Source organism: Papio anubis, chromosome 16 (genome assembly GCF_008728515.1).
Source record: "Papio anubis isolate 15944 chromosome 16, Panubis1.0, whole genome shotgun sequence".
In the NCBI taxonomy this organism is placed as follows: domain Eukaryota; kingdom Metazoa; phylum Chordata; class Mammalia; order Primates; family Cercopithecidae; genus Papio; species Papio anubis.
This window is the reverse complement of record NC_044991.1, coordinates 26,047,484-26,064,723: the sequence shown is the minus strand read 5'-3', so window position 1 is coordinate 26,064,723 and position 17,240 is coordinate 26,047,484. Positions and strand designations below refer to the sequence as shown.

Sequence of the window (17,240 nt, the reverse complement as noted above, 5' to 3'; positions counted from 1 at the left end):
CAATTTGACTTTTTCTTTTCCTAACTGAATACCCTTGATTTCTTTCTCTTGCCTGATTGCCCTAGCCAGAACTTCCAACACTATATTGAATAGGAGTGGTGAGAGAGGGCATCCCTGTCTTGTGCCAGTTTTCAAAGGGAATTTTTCCAGTTTTTGCCCATTCAGTATGATATTGGCTGTGGGTTTGTCATAAATAGCTCTTATTATTTTGAGGTACGTTCCATCAATACCGAATTTATTGAGCGTTTTTAGCATGAAGGGCTGTTGAATTTTGTCAAAAGCCTTTTCTGCATCTATTGAGATAATCATGTGGTTCTTATCTTTGATTCTGTTTATATGCTGGATTATGTTTATTGATTTGCGAATGTTGAACCAGCCTTGCATCCCAGGGATGAAGCCCACTTGATCATGGTAGATAAGCTTTTTGATGTGCTGCTGAATCCGGTTTGCCAGTATTTTATTGAGGATTTTTGCATCGATGTTCATCAGGGATATTGGTCTCAAATTGTCTTTTTTTGTTGTGTCTCTGCCAGGCTTTGGTATCAGGATGATGTTGGCCTCATAAAATGAGTTAGGGAGGATTTCCTCTTTTTCTATTGATTGGAATAGTTTCAGAAGGAATGGTACCAACTCCTCCTTGTACCTCTGGTAGAATTCAGCTGTGAATCCATCTGGTCCTGGACTTTTTTTGGTTGGTAGGCTATTAATTATTGCCTCAATTTCAGAGCCTGCTATTGGTCTATTCAGGGATTCAACTTCTTCCTGGTTTAGTCTTGGCAGAGTGTAAGTGTCCAGGAAATTATCCATTTCTTCTAGATTTTCTAGTTTATTTGCGTAGAGGTGTTTATAGTATTCTCTGATGGTAGTTTGTATTTCTGTGGGGTCGGTGGTGATATCCCCTTTACCATTTTTTATTGCATCTATTTGATTCTTCTCTCTTTTCTTCTTTATTAGTCTTGCTAGCGGTCTGTCAATTTTGTTGATCTTTTCAAAACACCAACTCCTGGATTCATTGATTTTTTGGAGGGTTTTTTGTGTCTCTCCTTCAGTTCTGCTCTGATCTTAGTTATTTTTTGCCTTCTGCTAGCTTTCGAATGTGTTTGCTCTTGCTTCTCTAGTTCTTTTAATTGTGATGTTAGAGTGTCAATTTTAGATCTTTCCTGCTTTCTCTTGTGGGCATTTAGTGCTATAAATTTCCCTCTACACACTGCTTTAAATGTGTCCCAGAGATTCTGGTATGTTGTATCTTTGTTCTCATTGGTTTCAAAGAACATCTTTATTTCTGCCTTCGTTTCGTTATGTACCCAGTAGTCATTCAGGAGCAGGTTGTTCAGTTTCCATGTAGTTGAGCGGTTTTGATTGAGTTTCTTAGTCCTGAGTTCTAGTTTGATTGCACTGTGGTCTGAGAGACAGTTTGTTATAATTTGTGTTCTTGTACATTTGCTGAGGAGTGCTTTACTTCCAATTATATGGTCAATTTTGGAATAAGTGTGATGTGGTGCTGAGAAGAATGTATATTCTGTTGATTTGGGGTGGAGAGTTCTATAGATGTCTATTAGGTCTGCTTGCTGCAGAGATGAGTTCAATTCCTGGATATCCTTGTTAACTTTCTGTCTCGTTGATCTGTCTAATGTTGACAGTGGAGTGTTGAAGTCTCCCATTATTATTGTATGGGAGTCTAAGTCTCTTTGTAAGTCTCTAAGGACTTGCTTTATGAATCTGGGTGCTCCTGTATTGGGTGCATATATATTTAGGATAGTTATCTCTTCCTGTTGAATTGATCCCTTTACCATTATGGAATGGCCTTCTTTGTCTCTTTTGATCTTTGATGGTTTAAAGTCTATTTTATCAGAGACTAGTATTGCAACCCTTGCTTTTTTTTGTTCTCCATTTGCTTAGTAAATCTTCCTCCATCTCTTTATTTTGAGCCTATGTATGTCTCTGCATGTGAGATGGGTCTCCTGAATACAGCAGACTGATGGGTCTTGACTCTTTATCCAGTTTGCCAGTCTGTGTCTTTTAATTGGAGCATTTAGTCCATTAACATTTAAGGTTAATATTGTTATGTGTGAACTTGATCCTGCCATTATTATATTAACTGGTTATTTTGCTCGTTAGTTGATGCAGTTTCTTCCTAGCCTCGATAGTCTTTACATTTTGGCATGTTTTTGCAATGGCTAGTACCGGTTGTTCCTTTCCGTGTTTAGTGCTTCCTTCAGGGTCTCTTGTAAGGCAGGCCTAGTGGTGACAAAATCTCTAAGCATTTGCTTATCTGTAAAGGATTTTATTTCTCCTTCACTTATGAAACTTAGTTTGGCTGGATATGAAATTCTGGGTTGAAAATTCTTTTCTTTAAGAATGTTGAATATTGGCCCCCATTCTCTTCTGGCTTGTAGAGTTTCTGCCGAGAGATCTGCTGTTAGTCTGATGGGCTTCCCTTTGTTGGTAACCCGACCTTTCTCTCTGGCTGCCCTTAAGATTTTTTCCTTCATTTCAACTTTGGTGAATCTGGCAATTATGTGTCTTGGAGTTGCTCTTCTCAAGGAGTATCTTTGTGGCGTTCTCTGTATTTCCTGGATTTGAATGTTGGCCTGCCCTACTAGGTTGGGGAAGTTCTCCTGGATGATATCCTGAAGAGTGTTTTCCAACTTGGTTCCATTTTCCCCCTCACTTTCAGGCACCCCAATCAGACATAGATTTGGTCTTTTTACATAATCCCATACTTCTTGCAGGCTTTGTTCATTTCTTTTTCTTCTTTTTTCTTTTGGTTTCTCTTCTCGCTTCATTTCGTTCATTTGATCCTCAATCGCTGATACTCTTTCTTCCAGTTGATCGAGTCGGTTACTGAAGCTTGTGCATTTGTCACGTATTTCTCGTGTCATGGTTTTCATCTCTTTCATTTCGTTTATGACCTTCTCTGCATTAATTACTCTAGCCATCAATTCTTCCACTTTTTTTTCAAGATTTTTAGTTTCTTTGCGCTGGGTACGTAATTCCTCCTTTAGCTCTGAGAAGTTTGATGGACTGAAGCCTTCTTCTCTCATCTCGTCAAAGTCATTCTCCGTCCAGCTTTGATCCGTTGCTGGCGATGAGCTGCGCTCCTTTGCCGGGGGAGATGTGCTCTTATTTTTTGAATTTCCAGCTTTTCTGCCCTGCTTTTTCCCCATCTTTGTGGTTTTATCTGCCTCTGGTCTTTGATGATGGTGATGTACTGATGGGGTTTTGGTGTAGGTGTCCTTCCTGTTTGATAGTTTTCCTTCTAACAGTCAGGACCCTCAGCTGTAGGTCTGTTGGAGATTGCTTGAGGTCCACTCCAGACTCTGTTTCCCTAGGTGTCAGCAGCAGAGGCTGCAGAAGATAGAATATTGCTGAACAGCGAGTATACCTGTCTGATTCTTGCTTTGGAGGCTTCCTCTCAGGGGTGTACTCCACCCTGTGAGGTGTGGGGTGTCAGACTGCCCCTAGTGGGGGATGTCTCCCAGTTAGGCTACTCAGGGGTCAGGGACCCACTTGAGCAGGCAGTCTGTCCCTTCTCAGATCTCAACCTCCGTGTTGGGAGATCCACTGCTCTCTTCAAAGCTGTCAGAGAGAGTCGTTTGCGTCTGCAGAGGTTTTTGCTGCTTTTGTTGTTGTTTACTGTGCCCTGTCCCCAGAGGTGGAGTCTACAGAGACAGGCAGTTTTCCTTGAGCTGCTGTGAGCTCCACCCAGTTCGAGCTTCCCAGCGGCTTTGTTTACTTACTTAAGCCTCAGCAATGGCGGGCGCCCCTCCCCCAGCCTCGCTGCTGCCTTGCCGTGAGATTGCAGACTGCTGTGCTAGCAATGAGGGAGGCTCCGTGGGCGTGGGACCCTCCCGGCCAGGTGTGGGATATAATCTCCTGGTGTGCCTGTTTGCTTAAAGCGCAGTATTGGGGTGGGAGTTACCCGATTTTCCAGGTGTTGTGTGTCTCAGTTCCCCTGGCTAGGAAAAGGGATTCCCTTTCCCCTTGCGCTTCCCAGGTGAGGCGATGCCTCGCCCTGCTTCAGCTCTCGCTGGTCGGGCTGTAGCAGCTGACCAGCACCGATTGTCCGGCACTCCCTAGTGAGATGAACCCAGTACCTCAGTTGAAAATGCAGAAATCACTGGTCTTCTGTGTTGCTCGCACTGGGAGTTGGAGACTGGAGCTGTTCCTATTCAGCCATCTTGCTCCGCCCCCCCCCCCCTTTTTTTTTTTTTTTTTTTTTTGAGACAAAGTCTTGCTCTGTTGCCCAGGCTGGAGTAGGGTGTCACGATCTTTGCTGCCTGCAACCTCCACCTCCTGGGTTCAAGCGATTCTGTTGTCTCAGCCTCCTGAGTAGCTGGAACTGCAGGTGTGCGCCACTACTCCCAGCTAATTTTTAGTAGGGACAGGGTTTTACCATGTTGGCTAGGTTAGTCTCCAAATCCTGACCTCAAGTGATCCGCCTGCCTTGGCCTCCCAAAGTCCTGGGTTTACAGGCGTGAGCCACCGTGCCCAGCTAGCAGTGACTGTTTTTGTAAGATAAGGTCAATAACAAAAAGTAGAATTTTTGACTTCTGTTGTTGGAAGTGGTTTTTTTTCTGTATGTCTTTTTTTCTATTTGCTTTTACATCCTGTGAGCTTAGATTCAGGTTTTCCTAAACTTAAGCTCACTCTGTGTTTTCCTGTAACAGTTTTGTGCTTTTAGGTCTTGTGTTTAGGGTTTAATGTATTTTGAGTTTCTGTTTGTGTATTGTATGACATCAAGGTCTTATTTCATCCTTTTGTATGTGACTATCCAGTCATTTCAGACTGCTCAATTGAAGACTGGTGATTCCTCATCTCATCTTTTTTCCCTTTGAGACGCAGTCCTACTCCTGCTGTCACCCAGACTGGAGTGCAGTGGCGAGATCTCAGCTCTCTACAACATCTGCATCCTTGCTTCAAGAGATTCTCTTGCCTCATCTTCCCAAGTGTCTGGGATTGCTGGTGTGCACCACCACACCTGACTACTATTTTTTGTATTTTTACTGGAGATGGAATTTCACCATTTTGGCCAGGCTGCTCTGAAACTCCTGACCTCAAGTGATCTGCTCGACTGAGTCTCTGAAAGCTCTGGGAGTACAGGTGTGAGCCACAGCACCCGGCCTCATAACATCTTCTAGGCGTTCCTTTGAAGAAAATGTGTTGACTGCATACAGGTGTGCGTTTAGGTTCTCTTATGTACCTAGGTTCATGGATTCATTTTTATGCCACTACTGTAGTCTTTGAATGAGTGGAGGTTTTACATGTATTTTGAAATTGGGGGTGTGCAGCCTCCAATTGAGTTTGTATGCCCTAGGATTGCTTTGTATATTCAGGTTCTTTGGGTCTTTGGTGATTCCATGTGAATGTCTAGCCGTGTATCATTAACATTCCATAAAACGTTTGTTTCATACTTTATGTCCAGAATTAGGGGTGCATTGGGACATTGTGATACTTTGTATAGCTTGAGTATGGATAAAATCAGGGAGTTTCCCATGCTGTGACCACGTATAGGTTTGATATCTTCGATATGTGAACATTCAATATCCTCCTTGGTAGCTATTTTGAAAACGACACAACCATGTTGTTAAGTCTTGTCGCCCTGCTTTGGACTGGAATACCAGAATGTATTCCTCTCCTGTAACTTTCTGTGTACCTATTGCCAATCCTTGATGTCCTCTCCTCCAACTAGGCTGTGGTGACCATTGATATATTTTCATCTTCAGTAAGTTAAATTTTTCAGCTCCCACATGAGTGAGAACATGCAGGCTTGATCTTTGTCTGCCTTTCTGATTTGATTGAACAGAGTATCTCCATGTGCAGCCATGTTGCTGGAAATGATAGGATTCCAGGATTTTTCATGGCCCAAAAGTATTCCATTGTGTCTGTGTACTAGAGATTCTTCATCCCTTCATCTGTAGATGGACAGGGAGACTGATTTCTTATCTTGGCTTTTGTGCATAGGGCTGAATTCCACCTGGGATGACAGATAATCTCTTCCATGACCTGATCCTGTGCTCTGTGTATATACCTGGTAATAGAATTGCTAGATAAAACGGTAGTTGTAGTTTTACGATTTCAAGGAACATCCAAGTGGTTTCTTTAGTGTGCATACTAGTTTACCATATCCCACCAGCTGTGGAGACAAGTTCCTCCTCTGAAAATCTATGATTTTTTTTGTCTTTTAATATTTTTCAATTTTTTTCTTACAGCATCCATTGCATGTAGAGTGAGATGGAATCTGAGTGTGTGTTTGATTTTTGTGTGTGTGTAAATGGTACTTGATAAGTTATTGTGAATTTGTTTTTAATTTATGTAGGACTGGGTGGAGGACCTGAAGACATGAGATTTATGCACAGGTCAAAGAGAAGATTCCCACCATTGCTGATGCACACAAAAGCGTAAGTGAAAAACACACTCAGATTTCATCTCACTCTGGTTAGAATGAATACTACCAACATTTGATGGCAGTTTGTTTTCTATAGAGTATACATTATACCCACACACACACAATCCAAGGTGCAAAGGACATTTTGAGATATCGATATGTAGCATCATGATGAAATCACCGTATCTGGCGTGTCTGTGATCTTCCATCATTATTTTTTCTCTGTTGAGAGAATATTCAGAACCGTATTTTCCAGCTGATTTTCAAAAATTTTTCTAGATTCTGTTGCCCCTAGTCACCTAGTCACCCTGCTGTGCAATAGAACACCAGAATGGATTCCTCGTATCTGAGCGTCACTCTGTACCTGATACCAATCCCTGCCCAGGCTTCCTGCTCTCTCCAGCCTCTAGTAACCCCTACTGGAAGTTCTGCTTCTAAAAGGCAGTGTTTTTTGGATTCCGTATGCCTGATGTCATGCAGTGTGGGTCTCTCCCTGGCAGACTCGTTTCATTTCACCTAATTGTCTTCCAGTTTTCTCCAAGTGGTTGCAGATGACATGATTTCCTGAAGTGTTACAGCTGAAGTGTGTTTCCTTGTGTACATGTACTGTGGTTCCTTTATGCCTTCATCTGTGGATAGACAGGTAGGTTGATTCCACATCTTGGCTATTGTGACTAGGGCTTCAGGACACATGAAAAGGCAGATAACACAGGGATTTCATTGTCTCTAAATGTGTACCCAGTTGTGGGATTGTTACACAACTGGAGTGGCAGTTGTACTTTTACCTTCTTTTTTTTTTTTTTTTTTTAAAGATGGAGTCTTGCTCTTGTCACCTAAGCTGGAGTCCTGTGGCGCGATTTCAGCTCAATGCAAGCTCCACTTCCTGCGTTCAAACAATTCTCCTGCTTCAGCCTCCCGAGTGGCTGGTAATACAGGCACCTACCACCACACCTAGCCAATATTTGTGTTTTTAGTACAGATAGGATTTCACCATATTGGTGAGGCTGGTCTCGAACTCCTGACCTCAGGTGATCCACCTTTCTCGGCCTCCCAAAGTGCTGAGATGACAGGTGTGAGCCACTGTGCCCGGCCTACCTTTTGCTTTTTTAAGGAACTTCCAAAAGTTTTTGTAGTGTATACAGTGATTTTCATTGCATAAAGAGTGTAGAAGATTTTTTTTTTCTGCAAGTCTTTTGAGTTTTGTCTTTTGTAATACTCATTCTAGGTGGAATTAGATGGTAACTGAGTATGGTTTTGATTCACGTTTTTGTGAGGATTAGTGATATTGAGGAACTGTCACCTGTGAGTCAATTTCCTGCCTTCTTTTCACTCAGGTCTATTTAGATCCTTTTACCTTGGATATTTGTTGTTGTTTTGTTTTTCACTTAGTCATATCAGTTTATTGTATGTGTTAGATAACAACCTCTTTCAGGGTTAGGATTTTTTATCGTTTCTCCCAGTCTTTAGGATTCCTTTTTTTTGTTTCACTGTTTCCTTTTCCCTGTAGAATTTGTAAAGTGTCCCTAGTCTCATATGGTTATAGTTACATATCTTAGCAGTGATTTTTGTGTTTAACAAACACCGCGCTTCCACGAAACACACACACACACACGGAACCAAGCCTTGCATTGTCTATGGGTGTAGTTTCCCTACTTTTGTTTTTTTTTGTTTTTTTTTTTAGTGTTATGATGCTTTTTTACCTTTTGCAGCCTGTTTGCATAGATACAGGGTTTCCTAAAATATACACCCACTCTGTTTTCTTATAGGACCTTTACAGTTTCAAGATTGAGTTTAGGTCTTTAATTCATTTTGTGTTGATTTTGTGTATCGTGCATTGTAAGGGTCATATTTCAGTGTTTTTCCTGTGGATATTCAGTTTTCTCAAAATCAATAATTGAACCAGACTCTCCCTTTCACATTATATCTTTTTGGGGTTTTGGAAAATGTGTTCCCCACATATCATATTGGATAGAGTATTTGTCTGCCTCATTGTGTCACTTAGGTTCTCGTTTTGTGTTTGTGACGGTCATGGATTGTTTGGATAACTACAGATTGTTTTTTCATGCGTTATTTTCTTTGGTTCTAACCTTGGATTTTTCTTTTTCTTTTCTTTTTTTTTTTTTTTTGGAGGCGGAGTCTTGCTCTGTCGCCTGGGCTGGAGTGCAGTGGCCAGATCTCAGCTCACTGCAAACTCCACCTCCCGGGTTTACGCCATTCTCCTGCCTCAGCCTCCCGAGTAGCTGGGACTACAGGCGCCCGCCACCTCGCCCGGCTAGTTTTTTGTATTTTTAGTAGAGACGAGGTTTCACCGGGTTAGCCAGAATGGTCTCGATCTCCTGACCTCGTGATCCGCCCGTCTCGGCCTCCCAAAGTGCTGCGATTACAGGCTTGAGCCACTGCGCACAGCCGGATTTTTCTTTTAATGCTTTCTACTCTTATTATAGTTTAAAAGGTATATATACAAGGTAGTTACATCTGTTGATTGCATGACATTGAAACTTGGGGTCACAAGAACCCCGTAACCCAGGCAGTGAGCAGACGGCCCACAGGGTGGGTCTTCAGCACAAGCTCCCTCTATGTGTTTTTATTGGTCTGTGGTCATTCCAGGTGTCTGTTGTTCTCTCCTTTATGTTTGAGTCCATTCAAAGTTTAGCTCCCGTTTATAAGTGAGAACATGTGGCATTTCGTTTTCTGTTTGGGTCTTAGTTCACTTATGACAGTGGCCTGCAGTTTCCACCTTCTGTTCTCAGGTGATTCTCCCATCTGAGCCTCCAGATTAGATAGGACTACAGGTGCCCACCACCACATCCGGCTAACTTTTTTATTATTGTAGAGATGGGATTTCACTATTTTGCCCAGGCTGGTCTCAAATTCTGCACTGAAGCGATCCACCTGCCTCGGCTTCCCAAAGTGCTAGAATTACAGGTGTGAGCCACTGTGCCGGTGTCTCATGCACTGTTGATGGGTAGGTTGATTCCATGTCTTTGACATTGTGGATAATACTGCCATGAACATATGAGTGTCTGTGTCTTTCGGATAGAAGGATTGATTTTCCTTTGGGTAGATGCACACGAGAGGGCTTTCTGGGTGAGATGGTAGTTCTGTTTTCAGCTCTTTGAGAAATCCCCGATCTGTTTTCAATGGTGTCTGTACTAGTTTTCATCCCCTCCCCTCCCCCGAAAGCGTACCAGCGTTTCGTTTCCTCGGCTGCCTCGCCAGCATGTGTTCCTTGTCTGCGTGGTCCTCACCATTGTGACCTCCATGGGATTACAACGTCTTGTAATGTTTTTGATTGGCAGCTCTCTGGTAGTGAGTTTGAGCGTGTTTTCCTATTTGTTGGTTGCTTGTACATTGAGTTTTGCGAAGTGTGTGTTCACATTTCTTGCCCGTTTATTAATGGGATATTCCCTTCTTGACTTGTTGAAGGGCCTTGTAGATTCTGAATATTAGACGTTGTTCAGATGCACAGTTTGGGACCTTGTTCTCCCATTCTGTACACTGTACTGTGTTGGTAGTTTCTTTTGCTGTGCAGCAGCTCATTCAGGTATTCGGTCTGACTTGTCAATTTCTGTTTTTGTTGCCGTTACTCTTCAGGACTTAGCCATCTAAATTCTTTGCCAAAGCCTATGTGGAGAAGGATATTTCACAAGTTTTCTCATTAGATTTTAATATTTTGAGTTTTTCCATTTAAATCTTCCATTCATCTTGAGTTCCTGTTTGTGTCTGGTGAGAGGTAGCAGTGTTATTCTTCTGCACATGGCTAGCCACTTATTTCAGCACTGTTGATTGAATAGGGTGTCCTTTTGCCTTTGCTTACTTTGGTGGATTCTGTGTTAGATCAGATAGTTTTCAGCGTGTGGTTTACTTCTTGGTCCTCCCTTGTGTTCCAGTGCTCTGTGTGGAGGCCGGTCCCTAGCTTTTCCATGAAATTTGAAATCAGGAAGTGTGATGTGTCCGATGTAGTCTGGATGTCTCAGGATTGCAGAGGATGAAACTCAGGGTGCTTCATGGTCCCACATGAATATTAGCATCACCTGTTTCTATTTCTTTCAACAAATCTGTTGCATAGTAAAGGAACAATACAATGAGAGGGTAGAGTGGGGCATTACGGTCTATGCATACATTGTGGAATGATGAAATCGGGGTCCTTAGTGTTTCTGTTACCCTTTCCCATTGTTTATTCCTTTATGCTGAGAACCTTCAGTATTCTCCTGTCAAGCTGCTTTGAAAGTGATGTGCTGATACAGTTAACCCTGGTCACCCTGCACTGGAATAGAAAAACAGACTTTTCTTCCTCTCGTTTTCCCAGTTACAGTCCCTGCCCATTACCCCTCTTTTCCCCCAATCTCTGCAAACTAATATTGTGCTCGCCAGGTCTTTGAGATAGTTTCTCAGATTCTGCATGTGTGAGATGACTCAAGGTTTGTTTCTCTCCCCCTCACTCATTTAATTTACCATCATCTCCTCCAGGTGCAACCGTGTGGTTCCCCATGATAGGATTTCATTGTGGTTTTCTGTCTGAAGAGTATCCCAGGGTGTACATGTGGAGCAGCTTCTTTCTTCCTTCGTCTGTGGATAAGCAGGTAGGTTGATGCTTACACTGGCTCTTGGGAACAGTGCTGGAATCCACATAGGTGGGTAGATCTGTCTTTAGTGTCCTGATTTCAATGACTTTGAGTGTATTCCTAGTAGTAGAATTGCTGGTTGAAATGGTGGCTGGAGTCTTTTAAGGTTTGGAGGAACCTCCAAGTGGTTTCTGTAGCGTGTGTGCTAGTTTACCTTCTCACGAACTATGGAAGAGTGTCTCTCTCTCTCTCTCTGGAAATACACCAACATTTCCCTTCTTTCGATTTTTTTTTTCTCTTTATTTTAATACTCATTCCAATTAGAATGAGATGGTATCTAAGTGTGGTTTTGATTTACATTTTGCTTGTGGTTAGTGATGTTTGCCAAGTTATTGTGAACTTGTTTCAATTTGACATGTAAGACTGGGCAATGGACCTGAAGACCTGAGATGGATGCATAGGTAAAAGATTCTGACTTAACATTACTGATCCTCACGAGAAGTCAATCAAAACCACACTTAGAAAGCATCTCTCTCTGGTGAGAATGAATGTTACCAAAATGGGACAACAGTTTCATTGCTGTAGAGTATGTGTACATAACCAGCAGGTGGAAGGGACAATTTGGTCTGTGTAAACGTAGCATCATAATGAAGTCGCAGTGTCTGGCACCTCTGTGAGCTCCAGACTTATGATTTCTCTGTGGAGAGAATATTCACAACTGAACTTTGTAGCTGTTTTGAAAATTGTGGTTTTCTGTTCTTGCCTTTTGGCATAATGGCCTACAGCTCTGTCCAGGTTTCTGGTAAGGGCATGGATTTGTTTTTTATGGCTGTGTAGTGTTTTGTGGTGTGTATGTACCACATTTCCTTTCTCTGATCCACTGCTGATGGGCACCAAGGCTGATTCCATGTCTTCACCATTGTGAGTAGTACTGCCGTGAACATGCGAGTGCATGTGTGTTTTGAATGGAAGGATTTTCCTTTGGGTAGATCCTTAGGAGTGTGATTCCAGTGCTGGATGGTAGTTCTCTCTTAATTTCTTTGAGAAATGTCCACACTGCTCTCCAGGGTGTCTGAACTAGTTTGCATTTCCCCCTACAGTGGACCTGCATTTCTTTGCTCCTCTGCCCCACCAGCCTCTGTTGTTGTGGACTGTGTGTCAAAATTGCCATTCTGACCAATGTGAGATGGTATCTCAGTATGTTTCTGTTTGCATTTCTCTGATAATTAGTGAGATCCAGCATGTTTTCATTCTCATTGGTTACTGGTACACCTTCTTTTAAGTGTGTGTTCATGTCCCTTGCCCATTTATAAGTTGGATTTTTTTTCCTGGTTTTATTTGTTTAAGGTCTTTACAATAAATCCTGGATATTAGACGTTTTTCAGATGCATAGTTGGGGAATATGTTCCCTCATTCTATAGGCTGTGTGTTGGCTCTGTGGTTGTTTCTTGTGCAGCAGCTCTTTTGTGTATTAGGTCCCACTTATCAGTAATTGCTTTTGTTGCCATTGCTTTTCGGGACTTGACATATAAATGCTTTGCCAAAGCCTCTGTCGAGAAGGGTATTTGCTAGATTCTCGTGCAGGATTTTTTTATAGTTTCAGGTCTTGGATTTTTATGTGATTATGTATTTATTTACAGACCAAGTCTCACTGTGTCATACAGGCTGGAATGCAATGGAGCAATCTTGGCTCACTGCACCCTCCACCTTCCAGGTTCAAGTGATTCTTCTGCCTCAGTCTCCCGAGTAGGTGGGAGCACAGGCATGCACCACCATGCCCAGCTAAGTTTTGCTTTTTTAGTAGAGACAGGGTTTCACCATGTCGGCCAGGCTGGTCTCGAACTCCCCGACCTCAAGTCATCTGCTCGCTTTGGCCTCCCAGAGTGCTTGGATTCAAGGCATGAGCCACTGCGCCCAGCCCAGGATTTTGCATTTCAATCTTTGATTCAATTTGAGTTGCTTTCTGTACATGGTGAGACACGGGCCCAGTGTTATTTCTTCTGCATCTAGGTAGCCACTGATCCCAACACCACTTAGTGGTAGGGAGTCCTTTCTCCATTGCTTATTTTTGTTGATGTTTTTTCAAGTATGATGATTTCAGGTGTGCAGGTTTTATCTGGGTCTTCTAATCTGTTCCACTGTTCTGTGGAAGCGGGCGCTCAGCTTTTTAGTGAAAATGCCAACCCATTACATTGTCTGTGGGTGTTTTCTTAAGAGTGCTTCCTTTGTTTCAATTTTTTAAAAACACATTTAGCAGCCTATGTGCATGGATTTCTTTTTAAAAATACATGTGCACCTTATGTTTTCTTGTAGGAGTTTTGTGGTTTCAGAATTTTTAGGCCTTTAACGTATTTTGCATTGATTTTTGTGTTGCATGACACAAGGGTCCTAGTTTAGTGTTTTGTTTGTGAATATTCAGTCTACTCAAAATCATTTATTGAACAAGCTCTCTTTTGCCCATTGTGTCTCTTTGGTGTTCTTTTGAAAAATGTGTTCACTATATGTAAATTGGGGTTTATTTGGTTTACTCATACTGTCCACTTTCTTAGTTTATGCCAATAAATGATTGTTCCGATAATTATAAAAGTTTGTGTTTTTCATTCATTATTTTAGGTTTTAAGTTTGTATTTTTTAACTAATTTCTACATTTATTATAGACTAAAGGGTACAAAAGCAGATTAGTTACTGCCTTTGGTATATTGCATGACACTGAGACTGGGGTCCCAGAGACCTTATCACGCAGGGAGTGGTTGTACCTATCGGGTAGATCTTTAGCCCATACCTCATTCCTTCTTCCTTTTTCATCTGATAGTCATCATTCTTCATGAGTGTCTGTTGTTTTTGCTTTTATGGTAGGGTGTATTCAATGTTAGCTCCACCTTAGAAGTGAGAACATGTGGCATTTGGTGTTCTGTGTGTTCCTTATTTGCCTTCAGATAATGGCCTCCAGCTCCTTTCATGTTGCTGCCAAGGATGTGATTTCTTTTTTTCTTTTTCTTTTTTTTTTTTTTAACGGCTGCCTAGTTTTTCATGGTATATATGTACCAAATTTTCCTTTTCTGATCCACTGTTCATGGGTGCCTGTGTTGATTTCACATATTTACCATTGTTAATAGTACCGCCAAGACCATTTGTGTGCATGTTTGTTTTGGACAAAAGAATTTATTTTCCTTTGTGTATACCCCAGTGGTGGGCTTGCTGTGTCAGATGGTAGTTGTGGTTTAAGTTCTTGGAGCAATCTCCAACGTGCTTTCCGTGGTGTCTGAACTACTTTGCATTTTCACCAAAAGTGGACCTGTGTCCCCCTTCTCTGCTGCCTCGCCAGTGTCATTTTTATTTTCTTAACTGTGTAATCGCTATTCTGACCAGTGTGCGATATATCTCATTGTGCTTTTGATTTGTATTTCTCCGATAATTAGGTTCAACATATTTTCAAATTTTTGGTTGCTTGTATATCATCTTTCAAGAAGTGTGTGCTTATATCCATTGCCTATTAATTATTTGGGGAGTTTTGCTAATTGATTTGTGTGAGGTCTTTAAGGTAGATTCTGGACATTAGAACCTTGGTCAGGTGCATACTTTGGGAACATTTTCTCTCATCCTGTATGTCATCTGTCTACTCTGTTGGTAATTTCTTGTGTTGTGTGGTGGCTCTTTAGTGTATTAGGTCCCACATGTCGATTATTGCTTTTGTTGCAGTGTCATATGGGGTCTTAGGCATATAAATGCCTTGTCAAAGCTGATGTCGAAGGGTATTTCCTAGGGTCTCTTGTAGGCTTTTTGTACTTTGAGGTCTTCCATTTATATCCTTTATTCATCTGAGTGAACTTTGGTACATGGTGAGAAGTAGAGGCTCGCCATATGCAGAAGATATGGGGAGTTCTTTTCCCATTACTTATTGTGTATTTCATCCAGAATCAGGTGGTATGAAGTGTGTGAGTTCATTATGCCAGTTCTCTGTTCTCTTCCACTCATCCATGTGGAAGCAGGTCCCTAGAGTTTGAGTGAAATTTCAAATTAGAGTGTGATGCATCCATTGTAATTTGGATTTCTCAGAATTTGGAAATACAGGGCATTTCCTAGTCTCACATGAACTTCAGCATTGTTTCTTTCTATGTCCTTAAGAACAATTTGTTCTATAGTAAAAGTATACAATTAAAGAGTAGAGTGGGACATTTTGATCTATGCATATATACCTTGTGTAATGATGAAAGCAAGGCATTGACTGTCTCTGTTACCTTGTGTAGTTATTATTTATTAGTTCTCTGTGGTTGCAATATTCAGAGTCCTTCTTTTCAGCCTTTTTTGGAAAATATGGTGGGATACTGTTAAGTCTAGACACCCTGCTGTGGAGTAGAACAGCTGAATTTATTCATCTCAGTGTAACGTTGTATCCACTTCCCAGTTCCTGCTCCGACTCCTCATCCCACAGCCTCCCTTCACCACTGTGGAACTTTCTATATCTAGGAGATAAAGTCGTTTAGAGAGAAAGCTGATCTCATTCTCACATGCGTGAAATCATGCCGTGTTTGGCTTTCTCTGCCTGACTCGTTTCATTGAAGGTCATGTCCTCCAGGTTTCTGCATGTTGCTGCAGATGACATGGTTTCATGAATTTCTGTGGCCGAAGAGGATTCCATTGTGTACTGCAGTTTCTTTATCCCTTCATCTGTGCATGAACAGGTAGGTTGATTGGATACCTTTGCTATTGTGAATAGTGCTTCAGTCGCCATAGGAAGGCCGGTATCTCTTCAACATAACAGATTCCATGTACTTTCTGTGTATAACTGACGGTGGGATTGCTAGGTGAATGGGTAGTTTTAATGTCAAATGTTTAAGGCACCTTCAACTGCTTTGCTTTGTGTGTAAAATAATGTACATTCCCAGAAAAAGTATATGAAAGTGTCTTTTTCTGCATTTCTACGTTGACCTCTGCCTGTGAACGTATGGGTTGTGTTGGTTTGTTTTGTTTTGTTTGGTTTTGGTTTTGGTTTTTTTTGGTAAGTTTCATTCTAATTAAAGTGAGAGGTATTTGAGTGTGGTTTGTACTTAGACATTTGTGTGAGGATTAGTGAAGTTGAGCAGCTTCTCTTTGACCTGTCATTGAATTTCGTGTTTTCCTTTCAGATGTGCCTGTTTAGGTTCTTTGCCCAGTTTTAGCTTGGGTATTAGGTTTTATTCATTTTCCCAGTTAGAGTAGTGTTAGTTTCTCATACGTTAGATTAACAACCACTTTCACAGATGTGATTCTGCTGAACTTTCTTTCAGTCTGTAGGATGCCTTCTTTTTAATAGTTCATTGTTTCTCTTCCCCATGTGGTAGCTCTAAAATGATGTATAGTCTCATGTGTTTGTATTCACATTTGTTAGCAGTGATTTTAGTGTTCCATCCAAAAAGAACAAAAAATAAGAAAAAGTATTGCCAAATCAATTACATGGTCAAAGATTTCTTGCCATAGATAATTTTTGCTTTTGTTTTCTTTCCTTTTTGTAAACTGCGTGCAGATATACAAGTTTTGCTGAGATACAGACTCCCACTTTTCTTATAGGAGCTTTGCGGCTCCAGGATTGGGTTTAGGTGTTTATTTGGTGTTGATTTAGAGGTATGATATTGCAGACCCTGAAATGTTGACTTCTTTGTCTTGTTTTTGTCTAATAGGGCACAATGGGGTTTGTGTTCAAATTAAGCTCTGGGACATCCTTTTGATACTGGGTTCAAATGATTCTCTCCTTCCTTGATGTCCACTTAGGGGAGAAGTGTCAGAAAGTCTGGGAAGATCCATAGTGGAAAAAGTTTATCTGTATTTTGTGGAGACTGATGGCCAGCTCTCTTCAGCCCAGGACTTCTGCAGAACGCCAGCCCTTCTGCTTGCTTAAATACCTCCCATCTCCAGCCCGTCAGTAAATATTTCAGTGATTCATTAAATATTCAAACCTTAAGAAAGCAGAGTAACCCAGTGGAAGTTGAATTTAACTAGAATTTAAGTTTGAGAGTAGCTGGTCAGTAGAACAAGTGTGGTAGATTGGGTGACATATTATGCTTTTTAAGGGTTTTTGGTTTTTTTTGTTTTCCTTAAACAGAGTTAACAATAATCAATTTGAATAAAAAGGGAAAACATGAAATGTTTGGCATGTGTAATGTGAACGCTGTTCTATGACTTGTTCAGCCATAGCCTCAATTTGACATACTAGACTATGAATCCTAAAGACTGTTATACAGTTACTGCACTGGCTGAACTTTTCTCATCCCAACAACTATAGAACATTTTGAATAGTGTTTTAAAATTTT

General features: G+C 41.3%; 1 protein-coding gene and 1 long non-coding RNA gene across 4 annotated transcripts in view; one reads left to right on the top strand and one right to left on the bottom strand.

Annotated features, from left to right (window-relative positions):
- LOC103888275 overlaps positions 1-16,693 on the top strand; it is a 118,599-nt gene extending 101,906 nt beyond the window's left edge. The window contains exons 3-6 of the long non-coding RNA XR_004178944.1: positions 6,320-6,401; positions 6,920-7,031; positions 10,859-10,971; positions 15,530-16,693. This is a non-coding gene — a long non-coding RNA (uncharacterized LOC103888275). The remainder of the gene's footprint in view (positions 1-6,319; positions 6,402-6,919; positions 7,032-10,858; positions 10,972-15,529) is intronic.
- Positions 1-17,240, bottom strand: part of LOC101000755 (aspartate-rich protein 1-like) — a 181,716-nt gene that overhangs the window by 66,596 nt on the left and 97,880 nt on the right. The window lies entirely within an intron of this gene.